The sequence below is a fragment of the Ursus arctos genome, unplaced genomic scaffold (genome assembly GCF_023065955.2).
Source record: "Ursus arctos isolate Adak ecotype North America unplaced genomic scaffold, UrsArc2.0 scaffold_31, whole genome shotgun sequence".
NCBI lineage: Eukaryota > Metazoa > Chordata > Mammalia > Carnivora > Ursidae > Ursus > Ursus arctos.
This window is the reverse complement of record NW_026622997.1, coordinates 2,620,595-2,641,488: the sequence shown is the minus strand read 5'-3', so window position 1 is coordinate 2,641,488 and position 20,894 is coordinate 2,620,595. Positions and strand designations below refer to the sequence as shown.

Here is a 20,894-nt window from a genome sequence, read left to right as displayed (position 1 = left end):
TGGGTAGCTCCCAACATGGCCAAGAATAGGATGGAATCTGAAACATCAGGATGCAGTGCGTGTGTGAGACTGAATGGTAATTCAGGCAATTTTGTTCCTGCTACATTTGTGTGTCTGGGTCCAGATGTAAACTCAAGTTCAAACTGGTCATGGCCAAAAAAGTTTGGAAGCTGCTGCCACTTGGCCCTGAGTTGGAAGTGCTGATGCCAGGACCCCTGGGGTTTACGTGGGCATCCCCAGGGCTGAGCAAAGGAGAGGATCGGAAGGGAGCAGTCCAATGCCAGACAGAGGGAGCACTTGTGTGTTTTTGTGGCTTTTCAAATGAGAGTTTGACTTTTGATGATTTGTGGCCATTGTTACTTGTGCTCTAGACGAAATGTTTTGTGTGCTGCAGCTTCCATCCTCCCTCCTAAAAGGCTCTTCTATTTTGTGAACAGATCCTAGGTTATGATATCTGTGCCGTGCTCGGGATCCCCTCTTGTTTTTCAGTGAAATCAGCCTGTGATTTGAGATTATCTTCTTTCCTGTTACTATTTACTGGGCTAAAAATGCAAGAATAGGGAAGAAAAGCGCTAACGCCCGAACAGGGACTTGAACCCTGGACCCTCAGATTAAAAGTCTGATGCTCTACCGACTGAGCTATCCGGGCTCACATAAAGTGTTTTTGACACATCACCTGTAGTCAATTTATCTACAAACTTGAAGGAGGAATTATTTTACAAGTTTGACCCATGATTCTGGTTCAGGACTGTGCATTCAGAAAATGTTTATAAATACACTAATCGGCATAGAAACTCAGTCACAAGGAGGGTCTTCTTTAATACCAAGATCTAACCGTATTATATTAGTTCCCCCAAATTCTTTCACTCTATAAAGTATAGCTATAAACTATATGTATAGATGAATACTATATATGTAGATATACACTATACTGTATAGAATTCAGTGCGGTTGAGAACTACAGAATGCTGGCCTTCAGTTCCTAGGCTTCCAAGAGACCTATCTCAAATATGCTACATTTGGACTGAAATAGAGCACTTTCGAAAGGAAGCTGATCCATCACTGGTGCTTCTAAGGTTTGGGGCAGCACTTTGGACGCCTGAATCTGGGTCGAGAAACAGGGAGCAGTTTGATTTTGTGCTGGGTCTCAGCTGTCTTTATTTATTTATTATTTTTTTATTTAAATAAACTTTTAATTTTTGAGTAGTTTTAGATTTACCAAATTGCAAAAATGTACAGAGTTCTCTTATACCCAGTGTCCTTGGTTGTTCACATCTTACATCATATATGCATTTTAAGAAAACTAATTAGAATACTGTGCACATGTAAATACAGGTGCATTTCTCAGCTTAGAAAGATAATTACCATTACCAACATTCATTTGCCCCCCCCCCCCCCCCCGGGGTCCTATCTCCTCATCTTCCCAGGTAAACACTGTCTTGAATTTGGGTTTTTTTCTCCATCTCATGTTCTTTACAATTTGGCATGTATTACGGTGTTTCTAAGTTCCCGAACAATATGCTATGGAAACTTCCATGATAAAATTCAAACTTAAGGACTTATTAAAAAAAAAAACACAAAACCAGAACCAATCTCAGGTTTATTTAGGCATCTCTATTTACTTAATCATCTTCTCAATCGGTGTTCTTCAGTACCAGCACATTTTGGGCATGAGATTCTACTGATCACTGAACACGTGCTCTGCAAACACTAGGGCAGCCTAACCTTTCCGCTGCTGGGAACAAGGGTCCAAAAGAAGCAGGAGGCCTGCAGCTGACCCGCTCCTCCCCCCTCTTCCCAGCCTTGTGCTTCAGAGACTCGCAGAGGAGGTCCATTCTTCTGGAAGCTCCCTTAAGGCTTTGGGCTGGGAATTCTGGGTTCTGGGAATGGGCTAGGGGGCAGTGGGGTGACTAACTCTTCCCAGTTTTAGCACTGGATGTCCTGAGCTCCAAGGCAAACTGGAACTCTAGAAGACCTTCTGCTCCATGTGGACGAGAGCCCCCTGTATTACCAGGATCCGTTTTTTCTAGGTCGAAGACTTGTCTTAGGTCGTTAATTCTTCAGCCAATTTATCTTCAAGTAAATAAATATCCCATGTTCTGAGACACTTCCCATCAGTTCTCTTCCACTTCTCTCAATTCAACTGCAACTTTCCAGTTATCTCTTCAGCCTGTAGTCAGCCTAACATGGCTGCAGTATCCCTCACTTGTCCTTAAAATAAAAGAAAAAAAGGAAAGAAAGGAGCTTTTTATTTTATTTTCAGATTTTTATTTAAATTTGAGTTAGATAACATATAGGGAGAAAGGAGCTTTTAAAGTAGAGTCCCCCTCTCCTTTTTCTCATCAGATTTTTAAGTATTTGGTTCCATCCTTTGGTCTCCAGGTTAAGTGCTTGACAAGGGCCCGATGGCTGGAAGACTTCCTGTACTTGGAACACTGATGTTGTCCCTTTAACCATTTCATGATTTTGCTGAACAAGTAAAGGAAAATGTAACGTCAGCATTCAAAAACATGTTTTAGTTGCAGGGGACAAAAATAGGATTCAAAGGACTGGGAAGAGTTATAAAGGAATACCTTATAGGGTTGGGGATGTAGCTCAGTGGTAGAGCGCATGCTTCGCATGTATGAGGCCCCGGGTTCGATCCCCGGCATCTCCAGACTCTTTTTACACAGTCAGAAACTTTTTAAAACGTTGAATCATTTAGACTTCGTATCCTCTTCTTCATCAATTTCCTGCGGTGTTCTTATTCCCATTGCATTTTGAATTGTGTATGTAGAGAGAGAAACAGGATAAATAAGATATTTGGGGATCTCTTTATCTGAAACTAATAAAAGTGGAAACGTAGATAAAAACACCCAAGGGAGAGACGGCTGAAGCAGAGCAGCCTGGAAATCAGCCCCGGGCCCATTGATGACAGGCTGTTTGTAGTATCTGGCTGGCCTTCAAAGGCAGAGATAATCTTGGTCTGAAAATACAGAGAGGGGACAAGGGGGTATTGCTAGCGCCTCGTTGCTGCGTCATGGCGCGAAAAAAAAAAAAAGGACAAGTATTGGGAAAAGGACGAAGCCTACCTAGCTCGGGGGGGAGCGAGGGGCAAAGCCCGCATCTCGCGTATCCCAAGCTGCTTACAGAGTAAAAAGCAACAATAAGAATACCTTCTTATCTGGACGTCGGAAGCGACGCGGTTGGCCGGTTAGCTCAGTTGGTTAGAGCGTGGTGCTAATAACGCCAAGGTCGCGGGTTCGATCCCCGTACGGGCCAATGCTTTTTTTTCCATCCTCTCCTTGAGAATATTCTTCTCTACTCTTGGGTGGAAAATGAGGATCACCGGCTAAGGTAAGACAGCCTGCTGTGTTCCCCCACAAGCAACGTTTTGCCACGAGTCCAAACCACCCGAGGAGAGCCCCGAGAACCCTTCTTGGGAAGCCAGCGTGCTCAGAAAGTTTGCACGGAGAAGCAGAAGAGCAGCAGGACTCCTTAGGGCTATCCCATTCATTAGAAGGAAAACGTGTCACCTGTTTGTGAAATGTCCAAACACTGCCCTCGAAATAGTGCCCGCCACGCCGGCACCTGTGGGAAGAGAAGGCAGGGCTGGTTTGCCGACTGCTCGGCTGAGGATTCGGGTTTGGGTCCGGCATCACGCAGGGCAGGGGAGGAATCCGTCCAGAGACAAGCATGTTCTCAGGGAAGGAAGGACTCCGCCGTTGGCGCCACGTCTCGGTGCCGACGCCCGCAGCCCCGCTGTTCGGGCCCTTTCCTGACCGTACGCCCGGAGTCAGCCTCTTTTTCCACCGAAGCCGTCTCCCGGCTCTTTCACTCGTGTCCCCGTGTTCCTGGCTCGGCCGATTTCCTTTATTCCGGTTGAGGAGCTCCCACGCGCCCGCTCTCGGCGTGGAGAACCCCGGGCTCCGGCCGACGCCCCCTAGCGGTCGGAGGCGTGCGAGCGGCGGGCCTGACTCCCACTGCGGGGCTGCGGGGCTGCGGGGCTGCGGGGCTGCGGGGCTGCGGGGCTGCGGGGCTGCGGGGCTGCGGGGCCGGGGATCTGCTCCGGCCTCGCCCCCGCGCGCCCACTCCGTGCAGGTGACAGGAGCACGGGCTTCTGCTTCGTACAAAGCAGGGGCCTTTGCGAGGAAACAAGGCTTTATACGCTCCTTAAAAGGCCTGGGTCGTGAAAAGAGCCGGGAAAGTGCTGAGAGCCACGTTTCCCCGGTTTTAAACATAGAAGGAAAGGAGGGAGGGTCATAGTAAAGGTCGGTTATAGTTACATACACCCAAACATGAGTGAGTACCAGAAATATTTTACTAAATATTTAATATATTCAGAGAGAAGCTTAGTATGTGTGGCTCGTTGGTCTAGGGGTATGATTCTCGCTTAGGGTGCGAGAGGTCCCGGGTTCAAATCCCGGACGAGCCCGTCTTTTGTTGACCTCCCGTCGCTCAATTTTTACCGACTCATTGTTAAACTCACACAGCTCAAACGCACACAGCTGCCCTCCCACTGAACTGTTACACCTTCATGTAGAAATGTGCAGGCTGCGCGTGCGCTCAGCCCCAAGAAGTAACTTGGTAACTCGCAAGAGACCAGCACTTTTCCATTTTACCTTTTATTCCGTGTTCCATCAGCTCTGAAGTGATTCTTGCAAAGGCTCATGTTCCTGGTTCTTCTAGACGATGGTCGCATCTCGATTCAGTGTCGTCCACCATTCATGCTTTTTTTTTTTTTTTTTTTTTTAATGGAAAAATGAAACCGTGAGCTATAGGGTTGGGGTTTTGGCAATTTTTGTACCAGAGATTTCGGCTTTCCTCGTTAGCATAGCGTTGACTATTCCCCCATCTTTCAGGAGACTGGGGTTCTGCTTCCTTATTGGGAAGGGGCACTTTCTCTCGCCTCCTGCAGAGATGTTGGTGCACTCTTTAAGCATGTATTTGTTTAGCATCTATTAGATTTAATGAACTTCTGCAGTCAGTGGTAGACAAAACATAAAAAAAATAAACTGGATCCTGTATTTCGGGGTTGTCAAATATTTTATATTAAAATGAAATCGCACCTCCCCTCCCTTATCTGTGTGTGTAAGCCTTGATGGTGGAGAAGTAAAAAAAAATTTCAGATAATGCTTATATGCTTGCCTTTCATGTCGTCCCCCTTGTAAAACAAAAACAAAGAAAATCCAGAATCCTGTGGCCCTAGCAGTCTCAAACAGAATGTGTACGTCCTCATAATAAATTGGGGGAGGCGCTTTTCTAACTGCCCGGCTAGCTCAGTCGGTAGAGCATGAGACTCTTAATCTCAGGGTCGTGGGTTCGAGCCCCACGTTGGGCGGTCGCTTTTACTTTTTTTTTTTCCATTGTTTTTTCTTAACCATATTTCTGCACATTCAGAAGTGAGGTCTCCCACCACTGTCAAACAAGAGGAATTTTGGAGATCAACATTTTTAAGCTGTGGAATTATGGAATCATGGTGAGTGGCCACGGTCAAGGGCTCCGCTGAGCTACTCCGACCTGCTCTCTTAATCTTGCAAACTTTAGGCTTGTCGCCCCCTGGTGGGAATGCATTTTTCTGACCTAGTGGAGATTTTAATACCACAAGTCTGTCGTAAGCCATGGACGCTGTATATTTAAACTCCTCGGATGATTCTGAAGCACTACCCCCACGAAAAAGGGTTTGGGATATGGGGAGAAGGATGCAGAGATGTTGGAAAAGGTAAAGGCTGAAGGTGGAGAAAACAATTCAAACACAGGAATAGTCTGATGGGCAGCAATGTCTGCACAGAGCTTTGAGAATGGCAACTCCACTTTCTAGCCCAAGCAAGTGTCATTTTTTTTCTTTTATTGTTTGTTTCTGAAGTAGAGTTGAGTGATTCATCAGTTGCATAAAACACCCAGTGCTCATTACATCACCCAGTTACCCCCTCCCCCCTCCCCTCCAGCAACCCTCAGTTTGTTTCCTAGAGTTACGAGTCTCTTACGGGTTCCCTCCTCTCTGATTTCGTCTTATTTTATTGGGAGATGAATTTGCTATTACCACTACCTCACACACCCGTCCGCTCCTGTTCGCCCACACCTAGACAGCACAGCGTACCTCCTAAAAGACAATGCCGTTTCCAACCTTTCGTCCCTTCATGATGAGGAAGAACTAGAACCAAACAACCCACAATAGATTGCAATTCCCTACAAAGTGACATCTAAAGATTTAGGCTTCTTTTTCAAAATCCAAACTGCATTTCTATCTCCAACTCGTCTGAACTCTCCACCCTGTCGAAAAAACCGGCCGGTCCAGCCACCGGTGTTCGTTCACTTCGTGCCTACCATGTACCCTTTTCACTTCTACAGTCTGTGCTGGTTGTGGACGAGGTCAGCTCAGCTCTGAGCACGGGCAATACTATCCCAGATAGGAGTGGATTTTGCTATTACTGAGTGGCTTGAAAATCATTCCCACGGTCAACTGACCAAGACTTTTTTGTGAGATTTCCCTGTCCCTCTGTGGAAATTCCACCATGCCTGTCTTCCTTTATCATTCCTTTGAAGCCTTCCTGGGTTACTAGCATGTACTGACAAAATGCCCATGGCCACAATAGTTTAGAAAGCACACTCGTGCATACCTCTTCATTGATTCTAAAAGCACAACTAGCCATATGCGGTCCTCTCTTCGCTAACGTTGTCCTAATGTTCTCTTCAGGCCTCAGGACAATCCAGTGGAAATGCTCTAACTCGGGGATCTGAATCTGGCTGTACAGGTAAATCACCATCAAAAATGTGCTTCCTGGGCCCCTTCTCAGCCCCTGTGAAGCGGAATCTCCGATGGTTCAGAAGCCCGCACTTTTGAGGTGGTTCTCTCTATTCTAACGTGATGGAGACGGCAAGTTGGCTGCCCGGTCAGGCCAGAATTCCACGGGGAGCCAATGTCTATGGGAAACACTGGTTCTCGGTGTGTAACATCAGCTTTTGGGTTCACAAACTTGATGTTATGGGTTTTTCTGCCTCTCTCTCCCCCTCCCTCTTCCCAGTTCGGGTAAACTCTGGAAGGATGAGGTGCTAATGACCAACAATGAAACACACTCAGCCATTTATTCATTCTACACATGTATTGATCACTCCTATGTGTTAGGCATTGTTTTGGGTGTTTGGGATTTATCAGTGAACAAAGCAAAGATCCCTGCCCCCTGCAGTCTATGGAGGGAGGTAGACAATAGCAAATAAACATACAAGTCAACAACACTTGGTGTTAGAATGTGGTCAGAGTGCTGGGAACAGGGGAGGCATGTTACAGTATCAAACAGGGTTGTCAGTTAGGTGTCCTGAAGGTGACGTTTGAGCACAGAGGAGCCACAATGTTATTTTCAAGAGTTTCTAAATGGAGGAATCAGGCAGAGCCGCAGGCAAAATCATGTTTGCGGTAGTGTGGCTGGAACAGAATGTTTGAAGAGAAAGGAGTAGGAGGCGGAGGTAAAAACATGTGAGGCCTCACAGGCGTTGTAAGGACTCCGAACTGGGTGAGACAAGAAGTCTCTGGAGTTTCCGTGCAGAAGACTAGCAGGATCTAATCTGCCTGGCTGCTGTGTTGGGAACAGATCTCAAGGGGACAGTGGTAGAAACAAGGATACCTGTTAGGAGGCTCCTGGCGACCAAAAGTGTCAAGTCAGACCAGAGTGGTCACAGGAGTGGGGAAGTAACCGGATTTCTGGGTATATCTGGAAGGCTGTCCCAGGGCCTGCCTGGTGATCGTGAATGGGGATGTGAAGACAGTCAAGAATCACTTTAAGTCAGAATTCCAGCTTTATAAACTTACGCCGAGAAACAACTTAGGGCGCTGTGTGTGTGTGTGTGTGTTTATAATTGCCCTCAAATTTAGGAAGGCTAAATTCATATGAAAGGTTGTCTAGTGTATGAGCAAAAAGAGATGGTGAGATTGTTTTTGTTGTGAACACCTGATACTGCTTGCTGTCTGCCCCCCAAGACTGCCTCGAACCCTGGGATATCCACACTATTGGAAGGTGCCCACTTCCGGGCACGATGGCGTCACCACAAATTCCACTCTCCAGCCCCTCCCAACTAAACCTTCCTTTTTTCTTTACCCAGGACCCTGAATATTGTCATTAATAGATCACTGGGTCCATATGACGTTATATTTCATTCTAAAACTCTTCCGTATTTTGCCTGTTTAGACGAGTCACAGCTGTAAGTCCGGCACAGGGAATCACAAGATTTAAACTAGGTGGACTCCCTAGTGTTTGGAGATATTGTCGTTATGTACACAATGAAACCAGGAAATTCATGAACAAGAAGTAACTTTCCTAGAAGGGTAACACTGAGCCTTGACTGTTCTCCAAGTCTCCTTTAACAAGACAAGGAATCTTTCAAATCAGCCGACATACACATTTATAGTAAGCGCCTTTCTCGTGTTAGATACTTGAAATGAAAACACACACCATGGTCCGTGCCTTCAAGAAGGCTGTCTTACCCAGTGGGTGGAAGTATCTGATCCGATGAGAATAAATGCTCAGCTGTGTTTTAACTGTCTGGCCCTAGGAAATGAAGGGACTTGATGTGACTGATTTAAAAACAGGTGATGGTGACAGGACTGGATAGTTAAGAAATCAGCGTTTACCAAGTAAAATCAAAGGAACGAAGACCTTATATCTGATTCATATAGACATTCTACCGACTAGACAGAACGACCAGCGAGCATTTCCAGACCACATGTTGTAGATATTAAGATGCCCCAAGTCTATGGTAAAGCCTCAACTCCCTCTCCTCAGCCTGTAGCCTCTACTTAATGTTTTGATTTCCCGGGTGCCAGGAGCACTGTCATGGGTTGTCCTGGGTAGAACTAGTATTACTAATATCAATAAGCCACATATCCTTCTGTCAATGAACTTACTGGATTTCTGGCTTAAAAACAACTTTTGGGTTGCTTGGAACAGATGGCTTTTTCCTGGTTTTACAGCTCCTTGTCTGTATTTAAAAATTGAATTGCTGAACCTAAGACCTGTGGCAGCATCTCCAAGGCCACGTTTGTCCCTGAGCTTGGTCCTGAGCACCAGCTAACCCAACTCCTTTGAAGCAAAGGCGTCCTTGATGAAAGGAGGTTAGGAAGGGCCTGGGTTGGGTGTCTTACTATGCTCGGGCTGCCAGAACAAGACACCATACACTGGGGGGCTTAAACAGCAGAAATATACTTTCTCAGTTCTTGAGGTTGAGAAGCCCAAGATCAAGGGGCCAGCTGATTCCGTCTCTGTAAGAGCTGTCTCCTTGGTTCGCAGAAGGCCACCTTCTCATTGTGTCCTCACGCAGAAGAGAGGGGCGAGCGCTCTTCTTGTAAGGACACTAATCCTAGTGCATCAGGGCTCCACCCTTATGACCTCAGTTAACTAGAATTCCTTCCTTTTCCAGGTACAGCCACACTGAGGGTTCAGTGTAAACTTCAGTAAAGCTTTAACATATGAATTTGGGGGGGGGGGGTGACACAGTTCAGTCTGTGGGAGGGGAACAACAACAACAACAACAACAAAAAACCCCACCTAAAACACAAGATGACATTTGGAATTCAGAAACTTCTCCAGCACATGGTAAGTACTCAAATACTTGTTGAGTGAATGATTTAGCTGCATTGTCTTTATGACTCTCAACACAATCTTTTATACATATAACACTATATATAAATACTACTAAATTAACTAAAAAGCCATCTTACAGGGGCTTTTCCTCAGGACAGATAATCTGGAAGTAGAATGCACAGACTCTGTTCATAACTAGAGCCTGAATGGTACTGGACTAAGCCAGAGGTGAATAAAAAGCCAGACATCAGTAATGTGAGGGGCTGCCGACGAGTCTATAGAAGCCTAGAGATAAATCTGAACTTGGGAGGTCAGTCGCAGAAAAAAAAGCAAAGGGAGACAAAACCACAATGTTGTGAACATAAGGTTCTAGTTTCGCCTGTTCAGGGAAGGAGATAACAGCATTCTGCAGTCAAATGTGCTTCCGGAAGCCTCGGGGAGGTGAGCTGAGGAAAGACTGAAAGAAGGCAGGGGCTTAATCCTGTTTCCAGGGCGGACTCGGAAACCTGTTAGAGGCCGGGCCATAGGTTGAGGAGAGAGCAAGTATCCTACTCAAGAATGGTTATCTGCCCCGGCGCCCCGGGGACAACCGCCTAGGCATTCCAGAAACAAGAGACAGTGTCACTTTCTGAACAGGAGATGAAGAGGAAAATGTAACCGAATGACCTCAGCCACTTTCAGAGACTAGAACTCAGAGATCTTCTGCACTCATGACTAGATTCCAGGGTGAGCCTCTGGGAAAGAGGCCTCAACCGTCCTGTAACAAAGAACAAGGAAACCGATCCATTCATGTTGAGTGTAAAGGTTAAAATAACGAGCCTGTCAGTCACCAGTCTCATTAAGGATAAAGCACTGCCCCCAATGCTTAGTGCTTCTGTGAATAATCCTAGGATCTGAGTGGAAGAAATAGTATCCAAAAAAGTTAGCTGTGTCTGGGAAGGTCCCTCATAGGCCCCCTTCTAGGAACGTGTCTTCTCACTGGAAATGTATCAGCGTTCAGTGTCAACAGACTCAAAGCAGGCTTCAGAAAGGGAACACGGTAAAATAAAGTCAGAAAAGGGATACCTCTCCCTAATACCTGTAAGAATCCAAGTGGGAGACAAGAAACTGCCTTCCACAGATCTTGGCTAATGACTCGGTAGGTGTTTAAAAAAAAGGTGAGGGGGGGGGCTCCAGCTAACAGGCTTGCCCAGGGAGGTGGGACACGAGTCGGGATAGGCCTGAGGGAGCCATGTTGTAATAAGGCTTCTCGAGGGAGAAGGGGGACTGTATGAAAAGCAGTGTAGCCAAGAGGACTGGGAACAATCAGATAATGAGTTCTCACATTCAGCTTTCATTTACCTTCCACCAAATTTGTCTGTAACCCGAAGTCCTCTGCCAGTTCTCTACGCTGTACCTTTTCTCCAGAGCAGTCAGCCAGACTCCCCGATTCCCCTCGTGCGTGTGGTTGCAGGGTTCACCATCAACAGGTGAAGGTATCACACAGATCGTCGGACGTCAGGATACACCGTGACCGGGTTTCTTAACAATAAACTCTTGGATAAGTTACCTCTTTGATAATACTAATTCCTACGTCATACAGTGTCACAAGAGCTACCTATGACCATTCTTTCATTCACTGAAATTTATGACGCACTGATAACAATGACCACTTACAGAGACCTCACGGCACTGAAGGCACCACGCCCTGTGCTCAAGAGCCTGCGACGAACGCGTCAGCACCCAGGGTCCCTGGCCTCGGTCAGTAAAGTGTGCGTGATGCCTAGTACCTGTCAGGTACTGGACACGTTAGACTCTTTGTCCAGATGGTTATCTAATGTGGGGCAAAGTTTTACAGACTTTCCTTTACTTTTCTTACATTTCTAACTCTTTCAGCTTTTCCCTTCCTCAAGCTTACACTTCCAAGTATCGAATACCACTTCCAGAAATCATGGAGGAAAGAGAAGTTACAAATCAATTAAAAAAAAAAAACTCAAGGTAAAAAAATGTTAAATTTTATTTTGAGAAACTCCTGGAAATACTTAACATCTGTTGGTACTTTAACCATCTTATGACAGTCTTCATGCGAGATATCTGCAGCCAGTCTACACAGCGTACCAGAGGCGAAAAGACCTACCTTAAGGCAGGGCCTGTATCGGCAAATAGGACTAGTTTAGTTTAGCCTTGGTCAGTCATCTTCACTACCTGCGTCTCAGCACATAAGTGCATAATCAACTGGAGTCTAGGGTTCAAAGAATTCCAGGACTTTTTCTAAAAAAAAACCCAAATGTTTACATTAGAATACACTTTTATTAAATAACAGAGGTTCCATTAACTTAAATACCTTCAAGCTACAACCATTAACTCCATGACCTACTCAAACTTATTCTTTGAGCTTTTAAATTTTGACAGTTTCTGGGGACAGAGACTGTCTCATTTATTGCTATGTGGTCCAAGCACTTAGCACACATTCAGTACCTGGATAGTCAGTGCCCGAAACATGTTTGTGACTGTAAAGGTCCCTGGTGTGTACGTACTGCTGCCTTTCCTTAACTTTATCTCAAAACTCCAGTAGCTGACTTTTCATTCAATGATGACTGCTGACCCCAATGTAAAAAAAAAAAAAAAAAAAAAAATCAAGTAATGCGAAGTCTTTGGTTACATATATATGCATGATCCTGGAATCAATGAAAAATGCCTCTAGTTTTGTCAGAAGTGATTTTTATCAATCTCCTCTTCAAAATTACTGTCTAGAGAATTTACTCCATCTAGAAGGGCTTCCTTAATTAATCTTACTCAAATCTGATCACTTATGCAGTCTAAATTCCATGCACCTGTATTTTTTGTGACGTTGTTTGGGACCTGTGGTTTTAAGGATTAAACTGTTGCCCTTATGCTTCATATGGTGTGTTCTGGAACGTACCACTCTGAATTACCCAAAGGTGGGGCCCAGATGAAAATCTGTCAGAGTCCCCTGGGAGGGTTCCCCTGCTCAAACCGCTGGGGGTGGGATGGAGCAGTGCACCCCACACACTTTGCTTTACAAATGCTATTTCATTTCATAATCACAATAATTCCCCTAAGGATCCATATTATCTTTATTATCATCATCCCCATTTTGCATAGGGCACAAGAAAGTTCAAGAGGTCACACAGCTAGGATGAGACAGGATTCAAAAGTGGCCTGAACATTAATAATGTGTTCTAAACATTAATAATGAAGTAGCAGAAAGAGAAATTAAGAAAATAATCCCATTTACAATTTCACCAAAAAGAATAACATACCTAGGAATAAATTTAACCAAGGAAGTGAAAGACCTGTACTCTGAAAACTATAAAACACTGATGAAAGATACTGAGGATGACACAAACAAATAGAAAGATCTTCCATGCCGGTGGATTGAAAGAATTAATATTGTTAAAATGTCCATACTACTCAAAGTAATCTACAGACTTAATGCAATCCCTATCAAACACCAAAAGCATTTTCATAGAACTAGAACAAAATACACTAAAATTTGTATAGAACCACAAAAGACTAGACATTCCAAAAACAAACCCACATTTTTATGGCCAGTTAATCTATGACAAAAGAGGTAAGACTATACAATGGGAAAAAGTCTCCTCAGTAAATGGTGTGGGGAGAACTGGACAGCTACATGCAGAAGGATGAAACTGGACCACTTTCTAACACCACACACAGAAATAAACTCAAAATGGATTAAAGACCTAAATGTGAGACAGGAAACCATAAAACTCCTAGAAGAAAACAAAGGTAGTGATTTCTCTCACATCGGACTGAGTAACATTTTTCTAGATATATCTCCTTAAGCAAGGGAAACAAAAGCAAAAATGAACAATTGGGACTGTGCCAAATAAAAAAGCATTTGCACAGTGAAAGAAACCATCAACAAAATGAAAAAGCAGTCTACTAAATGGGAAAAGATATTTGCAAATGATATATTTAATAAGGAGTTAGTATCCAAACTATATGAAGAACTTACACAATTTAACACCCCAAAAATAATCCAATTAAAAACGGACAGAGGACCCAAATCGACCTTTTTCCAAAGAAGACATACAAATGGCCACCAGACACATGAAAAGATGCTCAGCATCGCTCATCACCAGGGAAATGCAAATCAAAAGCACAATGAGACATCAACTCACACCTGTCAGAACGGCTAGCATCAAAAAGACAAGAAATAACAAGTGTTGGTGAGGATGTGGAGAAAAAGGAACCTTCATGCACTGTTTGTAGGAATGCAAACTGGTGCAACCACTGCCCAAAACAGTATGGAGGTTCCTCAAAAAATTAAAAATAGAAATACCATATGACCCAGTAATTTCACTCCTGGGTATTAACCCAAAGAAAATGAAAACACTAATCTGAAAAGATACATCCGCCCCTACATTTGTAGTAGCGTTATTTCCAATAGCCAAATTATGGAAGCAACCCAGTCCATCAACAGATGAGGGGATAAAGAAGATGAGATACATAGGTGCACATACAATGGAATATTACTCATAAAAAAAGTCATAAAAAAGAATGAGGGCACCTGGGTGGCTCAGTCAGTTAGGTGGCTGCCTTTGGCTCAGGTCATGATCCCAGGGTCCTGAAATCCTGTCCTTGGAGGGCTCCCTGCTGGGAGTGGGCTTCTACCTCTGCCTCTCCTCCCCCTTAATCTGTCTCTCTCAAATAATAAATAAAATCTTAAAAAAAAAAAGGAAAAAAAGAATGAGGCCTTGTCATTTGTGACAACATGGATGGACCTGGAGGGTATAGTTCTAAGTGAAATAAGTGAGAGAGACAAATACCACATGATTTCACTTATAAGTGGACTCTGAAGACGAAACAAACAAACAAACAAACAAAAAGCAGACTTTTAAATACAGAGAACAAACCAGCTGTTGCCAGGGGGAGGGGGTGGGGGCATGAGTGAAAGAGCTACAGGGAAGTAAGAGGTACAAACTTCCAGTTATAAAATTAAGTCAGGGAGATGAAAAGTACAGCATAGGGAATACAGTCAATAATATTGTGCTGATGTCTGGTGACAGATGGTGACACTCGTCCTCCTGAGCAATGAGTAATGCTGAATTATTATGTTGTACCCCTGAAACTAACATAACACTGCTAATTATACGTCAATTAAAAAACCAAAACCAAGTGGCCTTAATGGCTCCAAACCCCTTGCTTTCCATTACATCACACACACTACTGAATAATCTGCCATGCTGCTGTAATTTCTACCAGCGAAATTCGTTAGTTACTTTTAACTCGTGTTCAACAGGCCCTGCCTATAGGAAGTACTACAACACAGTTACGCCGCGAACACACGTCACAGGGGGGCCGAGCCGTCCCCGGGACACCGGCGCCCGGCACCGGCCTCAGCACCGCGCCGCCCCGCACGTGGCCGTCAGCCCGGGCTCCAACCTCGCGGGGCCTCGGGCCAGCAGGCGCGCAGGGAGCCCTACCGCGGGGACAACGGAAGGAGCGACCTGTGGCGCGGCAGCGCGGGCCCCATTAAAACGAGGGGACACTTATCTGGCGGATAATGCGGCGGCGAGCTCGGCCGCGGGTGTCCGAGCGGGGGGCCCCGGGAGCTCAGCAGCCCCGCCCAGCGGCCGCACTTCGCGCCCCGCCCTCCCACCACGTGACCGCCGCCCACCACGTGACCCCGCCCGCCGCGCTCCCAGCAGTCCGCTTCCTGGCCGCGGGCTCCGGCAGCTGGTGGGACAGCAGCTCCGCGACCCAACCCGCCCGGAGCGCTCGGGCCGCGGGGGTCAGGTGAAGAAGCCGAGAAAAGTGAAAGAGGGGGCGAGGGCCTCCGGGTGGGAGCCCAACGCGGCCGTCGGGGCGCAGCCACACAGAGACGCCCTCTGGCCGAGGGGCGCCCCCGCGCGCTTTGGTTTTCGAGGGGAGCCTGCGAGCCGTCCCACCCCCACCTCCGGAGTCCCCTGGCGCTCTCTGGAGCCCGGGAGTGCGGAGCGCCCACGGCACCGGCGCCCGCGGCGTCCCGTACCGCCTGCGGGGCTCAGAACACGCGAGGCCCAGGCTCTCCTCTCGCCGCGTTAAGGGAGCGGGGCAGAGAGGTGGGGAGGTGGACCCGAATTCCTCCCCCAGCTGTGTCGAAGCAACCTTAGGAAGGAGACCAAAAGGACACCACTTTCCTGCTTCTTGCCGTTTTCACATGGAGTTATATTTTATTTTGAGGATATACAGAAAAGAATTGTATATAATTATATAATATATTCACAAGATTCTTCACCTACAAGAATACAGGTGGTACACACATCTCAGAATCCCTCAAATCTACTGCCTGTACCCTCCCCTCTCCCTCCAAGGCTCGCTTAAGGCCTGTCTTTTCAATCTCTGTCTGAATCGTCTTTAATACGGAGCGGAACAAAATGAAGGACTTCTTTTTTTTTTTTTTTTTTTTTTTTACATTCGTATAAGTGTCATACATTTAACTTTTTGAAAGGTGTACTTTGAGAAAATGGAGAATACTAACTACATCTACAAAATGACTTAGTCAATCGGGCTTGGGGAGGAAACAAAATTTTATATTTAATTCATTCAGACCCCTCTTCAAATAGATGTTTCATAAAGACTTGAGGAGGTTAATGGCCAAATTAAGCCATGAGCAACTTGCTTTTAATTCTTATTCAGAAAAGAAATCTTTCTTTGTGCCACAGATGGTCTCAATGTTCTACGTGCACAAGGAGGATCGTTTGCCTTATGTGTATGGTTCCATTATAGGACAATAATGATGGTTAATGGAACATGAAGAATAAAACAGATTCCTGATGTCAGACGCCACTTCAGATCGATTTCATTAACAAAGAGAGTAGTGGACCTTTTGAGATTCAGACAGTCCTGTCTGAACTAGAAAACTAGACTAAAACCTCACGTTTTGCAAAATTAACTAGTATTTGAATGGCATTACTTTTTACCTCGTATTAGGATAGAGAATTTAAAAACGTTGTTTTAGCTCCCTATCGATAGGTTTTTGCTGAGTTTAGAATTAGTGTGATGATCTGGTTTATCTACAAAGACTAATTTCAATTAAATATCATTTTAGTATGGTTTGGGAAAGTTTAACCCTATACTTCTTTTCTTCCTCCTCCTTCTCTTAATTATCCTGTTAGAATTGCATATTGAAGCACTTCAAATCCTATTTATAAGTTGAGTCAAAATTCGGTAAATTCATTCCTCATAATAAAAGGTGCTCATTGATAAGTTCTAATCCGTTCCCGTGTCTCATTTCATTTTCCTTTTTGAAAACCAGCGGATGCTCCCGTTTTCTCCTTCCAGGGCAGTGGACCTTTGAGTGTCACTTCCGAGGAGGTGCTGGATTATTATTAAAAAAAAAAAAAAAAAAAAAAAAAAAAAAAAAAAATGGACGCGGCTAGGACAGACCTGTGAACAGCGCGGCTGGGTCCACAACTCGCACCTACAGGCTCCCAACCTCGCGCACAGATGGCATTCTCTACGAGTACACGCGGCAGTGTGATTCCTTCGATAGCTCAGTTGGTAGAGCGGAGGACTGTAGTGGAAGCTCTTCGGGCATCCTTAGGTCGCTGGTTCGAATCCGGCTCGAAGGAGTTCGTGTTTTGTAACTTTTTTTTTTATCCCCATCATATAAAGGCGTATCTCAGCTACATAAATCCTCGATGTGCATCTACTAAGACTATTCCCGATGTACAGCCAATCCAATTTTTAAAATTACTAATTTCTGTAACAATGACTAACACGCGCGATCAGACTTCCACCCCATAGTTTCCATACAATACAGCTGGGGGCCGCCGAGAAATAGCGCGCTCTGACGAGGCGGAGCAGAGGCAGCCCCGCTGGGCTAGGGGGCTGCAGACGCGTCTCCGCTCCCCCACCCGGGATCCGGAACCCAGGGAGGAAGGACGCTACCTGCGTAAGGACATGACCTGAGGGTAATTGGTGGGACACGCGCGCCCCCTGGTGGGCTTAGAGTCCCGCGTCTCTGGAAAGGAGTTTTTCCAGGTGAAGAATGCCGAACTGAGGGCAGCTGGCTGGTATCAGGGCGGGATGACATTCAGGGGCACTACTACTCCTTCTCGGTTTAATTCTGTAACAGGGTTTTCAATCCTGGTTGAGAAAAGTTTGTGGGTATAGAATCACCTGGGCAGGATTTTCTACCCATTTGGGGAATTAGCTCAAAAGATAGAGCTTTCTCTTAACAATAGAAAGCATTTGTTAATTTTGGGCCAATCTCATTAAGATATATGAATCCCACTTCTCCCCTGTCTCAAAAATGTGATGCCAAGCACCTATGGAAGAGTCCTCAACTACAAAGATATTACATCAAAGTACAAAGAATTGTGTGAGAATTTTGTCCCTGGCAATTTTTTGTATTTTCCTTCCTATGCTTCAGAGCTTTTATTTTTTAATGATTCTGAAACTTTGGTGTATGTCAGAACACAGAAGCCCAGGCTTCTGGAATTGGGGTAGTGTTTTGAGAACCACTCCCTAAAATGTATTGGAAACTATACCTATTAAGGACTGAACATTGGTCTAAACTGATAGCTCCTGCTTAACTTCTTGCTTTTTGAAAGCGAACTCGGGCAAAAGAGTAAAGAAGAAAAATGATCCAATTTTCTTTTCAAAGATAACATTTGGGCTTTGGATGCAAAGTTTATTAGCTAGTCCTGGGCTGAGCTTCTCCCTAAGGCACCACAGAGATTCTCCACCCTCCCATAATGGGCCCATATTCTGCCATAGTCCAGTATCAGTATCAGCATTATCACCACCACCTGCAAAGACGCAGCCAGACGACCCCAGAAGAGGAAGAGTATTCACGTAGGTATTAAATTAATTATTAAATTAATGCATGTATTTGAAAAAAAAACACATTTCAAACATACCTACACATTATATGACTCTTCACCATGTCATTAAGAAATGGGGATCATTCGTTTCTGTTTTAAGAACTTGAGGTTGCCCTCAATAGGTCGGACATGTGAGAAATAGATTCCGAGAATAAAAAGGTAATATTAATGCATAAATAATTGAAGCGCAGATTTGTAAATCCACCTGGCAGGGACTGATACTCAAATATGCAAAAAGTTTGAGAAATCCTAAAGAACTCAACCATGCCTGTCCTAGCACTTTCTGAAGACGAAGGAACAACAGAGAGCGTGCCTTTTGCAGGAAAGGCCACCCTTGTTAGGAAATGCGTGCTGCGCCCAGCTGGTGATGTTTTAGCTCGGTATTTAGAGGATCGTTGAGTACAGGCCGACGGGTAAGAGAACATAAAAGTGGAGAATGCGGGCATCGATCCCGCTACCTCTCGCATGCTAAGCGAGCGCTCTACCATTTGAGCTAATTCCCCGCCCTGACGCGCGGCCGCGCCTCTCTTACCCACGTTGACATCCGGCGGCAATTTGGGGCGCGCCGCCACCTCTTCGCGGCGGCGTTGACCACAGGAACCAAGGGCGGGGCAGCAGAGCAGTAGGGATTCCGGCCCTCGGCGCCACCTGCCACCTGTCCTACAGTTCTGGATCCTGTCGGTACAAGACCTCAGAGGGCGGCGGAGTCCGGGCCAGGGAGGCCTCGGAAAGCCTCGTCTTAGAAACCGGGCAAGAATTCAACCTGGAATCCTAACGAGGAACCAGGAAACTGGAAGGAATTGCAGGCGCATCCAGGAGGAAAAACCAAGTTTCTCAAGCAATGAGGCTCGGTTTTGGCCTTCGCAATAGTTCCTGAAGTCCCTGCACCCCTAAAATTTTCACCAGTTGACTCTCCTGGCTCCAGAAACAAATTCTCCGGAGTCCCTATAGATGCCCCTTAGGATCCGCTGTCTGGCTTTTTTAAAAAAAAAAAAAAATCACCGTTCCTGGACACATGGCCACGAGGGGGCGCGCGTCCCAGTGAATTTCTCCTTTCTGGCTTCTGTAGTCCGGAGTTTGTTCAAAGGGTGTATAAGTTACGTTTTATTTTTCCAAGGTAAACATTACTAGGATGCTGAGATAATTATGACTGCAGGTTTAGATCCAGAGTCTTTGCAAAAAGACAAAGGTAGTATTCGAGTCTTTTTCTTCTGGACCTAGTGGGTACTAGTAGGTATTGTGCTCGGTGCCGGTTCGGAGCCAGAAGCCCATCACGTGCAGGAAAACCATATGAAGGCCTTCAACCAACATCTACACCTTCAACTGTTGCCTTTCCTAATATCCCGTCCTTGGAGACTTCCTCTCTTTGGTTTAGTGTTAGTTTTTACTCTCAATGACACTGAAGCGAGTGGTCAAAATTTGAATGTAGGAGAAACACCTCATTTAAGAAAGTGACTCTCTGTCTCTATGCAGAGCAGGCCTTTCCAAGATCCTTAAAATGACCTTGACGTTGGCGCTTCCATTTTGCTTGCTCACTGCAATCAGGGCTGATAACAATGGATGAATCACCTTCTGAGGGAAGAAACCTTCCATCTACTTGCCTCCCCACAACTTACACAAGAGAGTTCACAACTCAGGTGTTCCAAGTGGGTGTAGAGACCACCATTCATTTCAAAACTTGGTTCAAGGTCAGCCTTCCCCTGCTTCTCTCCAACATCTGGGTGCTTTCCCCTACTCTTCCCAGGACGGAATTTGCCCAGCTGCAGAAGTCAGTTTGGCCTCCATTTTTTCCCCTCCCTATTCATTTTCCATGATTCCCTTAGGGGTGTAGGTGTGGAATTTAGTAACAGAACATAGCCCAATTCCACAGCTCAGATCCACAGATTGGGCACTGGCATGACTGACTGAACTGGGAGTGACTGGTTTGTCTGGGGGCTTTCAACCCTGAGCTGGGAGTGCTGGTTTCCAGTAATGCTGGGTTGGGAATTACATTTTCCAACACTCAGTTTCCACAGAGACTAAATGAAAATCAAGACTATTATTTTAAAATTCACATGGAAGTTTTACCAGTTGTTAAACTATTGACCCAACTCTAAGCTCTCCGCTCTGGACTGAATTGGGTTCACCCCAAATTCTTATATTTCACCTTTAACCCCCAATGTGACTGTATTTGGAATAGGGAAGTAATTCCGGTTAATAAGGTTGTAAGGGTGGGGCCCTGATATCATAGGATTAGTGTCCTGATAAGGGGAGACACCAGAGAGCTTACTCCGTGTGTAAGACACAGCCAGGACATGACCATCTGCAAGCCAAGAAGAGGGCTCTCACCAGGAACCAAATGGCCATCACCTGGGTCATGACTTCCAGCCTCCAGCACTGTCTGATGTTTAAGCCGCCCAGTCTGTGGCCCTTTGTCACAGCAGCCTGAGCCAACTAAGACAATAATCCTTTTTAAATCTGCCCTGATAAGGTATGAGCCTCCGGAAACCACATTACTGGT

General features: G+C 45.5%; 7 non-coding genes across 7 annotated transcripts; 5 read left to right on the top strand and 2 right to left on the bottom strand.

The window, feature by feature from the left end:
* Nucleotides 1–576: 576 nt before the first annotated feature.
* TRNAK-UUU (transfer RNA lysine (anticodon UUU)) lies at nucleotides 577–649 on the bottom strand. The gene has a single exon. It is a non-coding gene; the product is annotated as a tRNA-Lys (tRNA).
* Nucleotides 650–2,584: 1,935 nt separating this feature from the next.
* TRNAA-CGC (transfer RNA alanine (anticodon CGC)) lies at nucleotides 2,585–2,656 on the top strand. The gene has a single exon. It is a non-coding gene; the product is annotated as a tRNA-Ala (tRNA).
* Nucleotides 2,657–3,187: 531 nt separating this feature from the next.
* TRNAI-AAU (transfer RNA isoleucine (anticodon AAU)) lies at nucleotides 3,188–3,261 on the top strand. The gene has a single exon. It is a non-coding gene; the product is annotated as a tRNA-Ile (tRNA).
* A 1,081-nt stretch (nucleotides 3,262–4,342) lies between these two features.
* TRNAP-AGG (transfer RNA proline (anticodon AGG)) lies at nucleotides 4,343–4,414 on the top strand. Its single transcript has one exon. It is a non-coding gene; the product is annotated as a tRNA-Pro (tRNA).
* An 833-nt stretch (nucleotides 4,415–5,247) lies between these two features.
* On the top strand, nucleotides 5,248–5,320 carry TRNAK-CUU (transfer RNA lysine (anticodon CUU)). The gene has a single exon. It is a non-coding gene; the product is annotated as a tRNA-Lys (tRNA).
* Nucleotides 5,321–17,048: 11,728 nt separating this feature from the next.
* TRNAY-GUA (transfer RNA tyrosine (anticodon GUA)) lies at nucleotides 17,049–17,137 on the top strand. The gene is given in 2 exon segments: nucleotides 17,049–17,085; nucleotides 17,102–17,137. It is a non-coding gene; the product is annotated as a tRNA-Tyr (tRNA).
* A 1,687-nt stretch (nucleotides 17,138–18,824) lies between these two features.
* On the bottom strand, nucleotides 18,825–18,897 carry TRNAA-AGC (transfer RNA alanine (anticodon AGC)). The gene has a single exon. It is a non-coding gene; the product is annotated as a tRNA-Ala (tRNA).
* Between the last annotated feature and the right edge of the window lie 1,997 nt (nucleotides 18,898–20,894).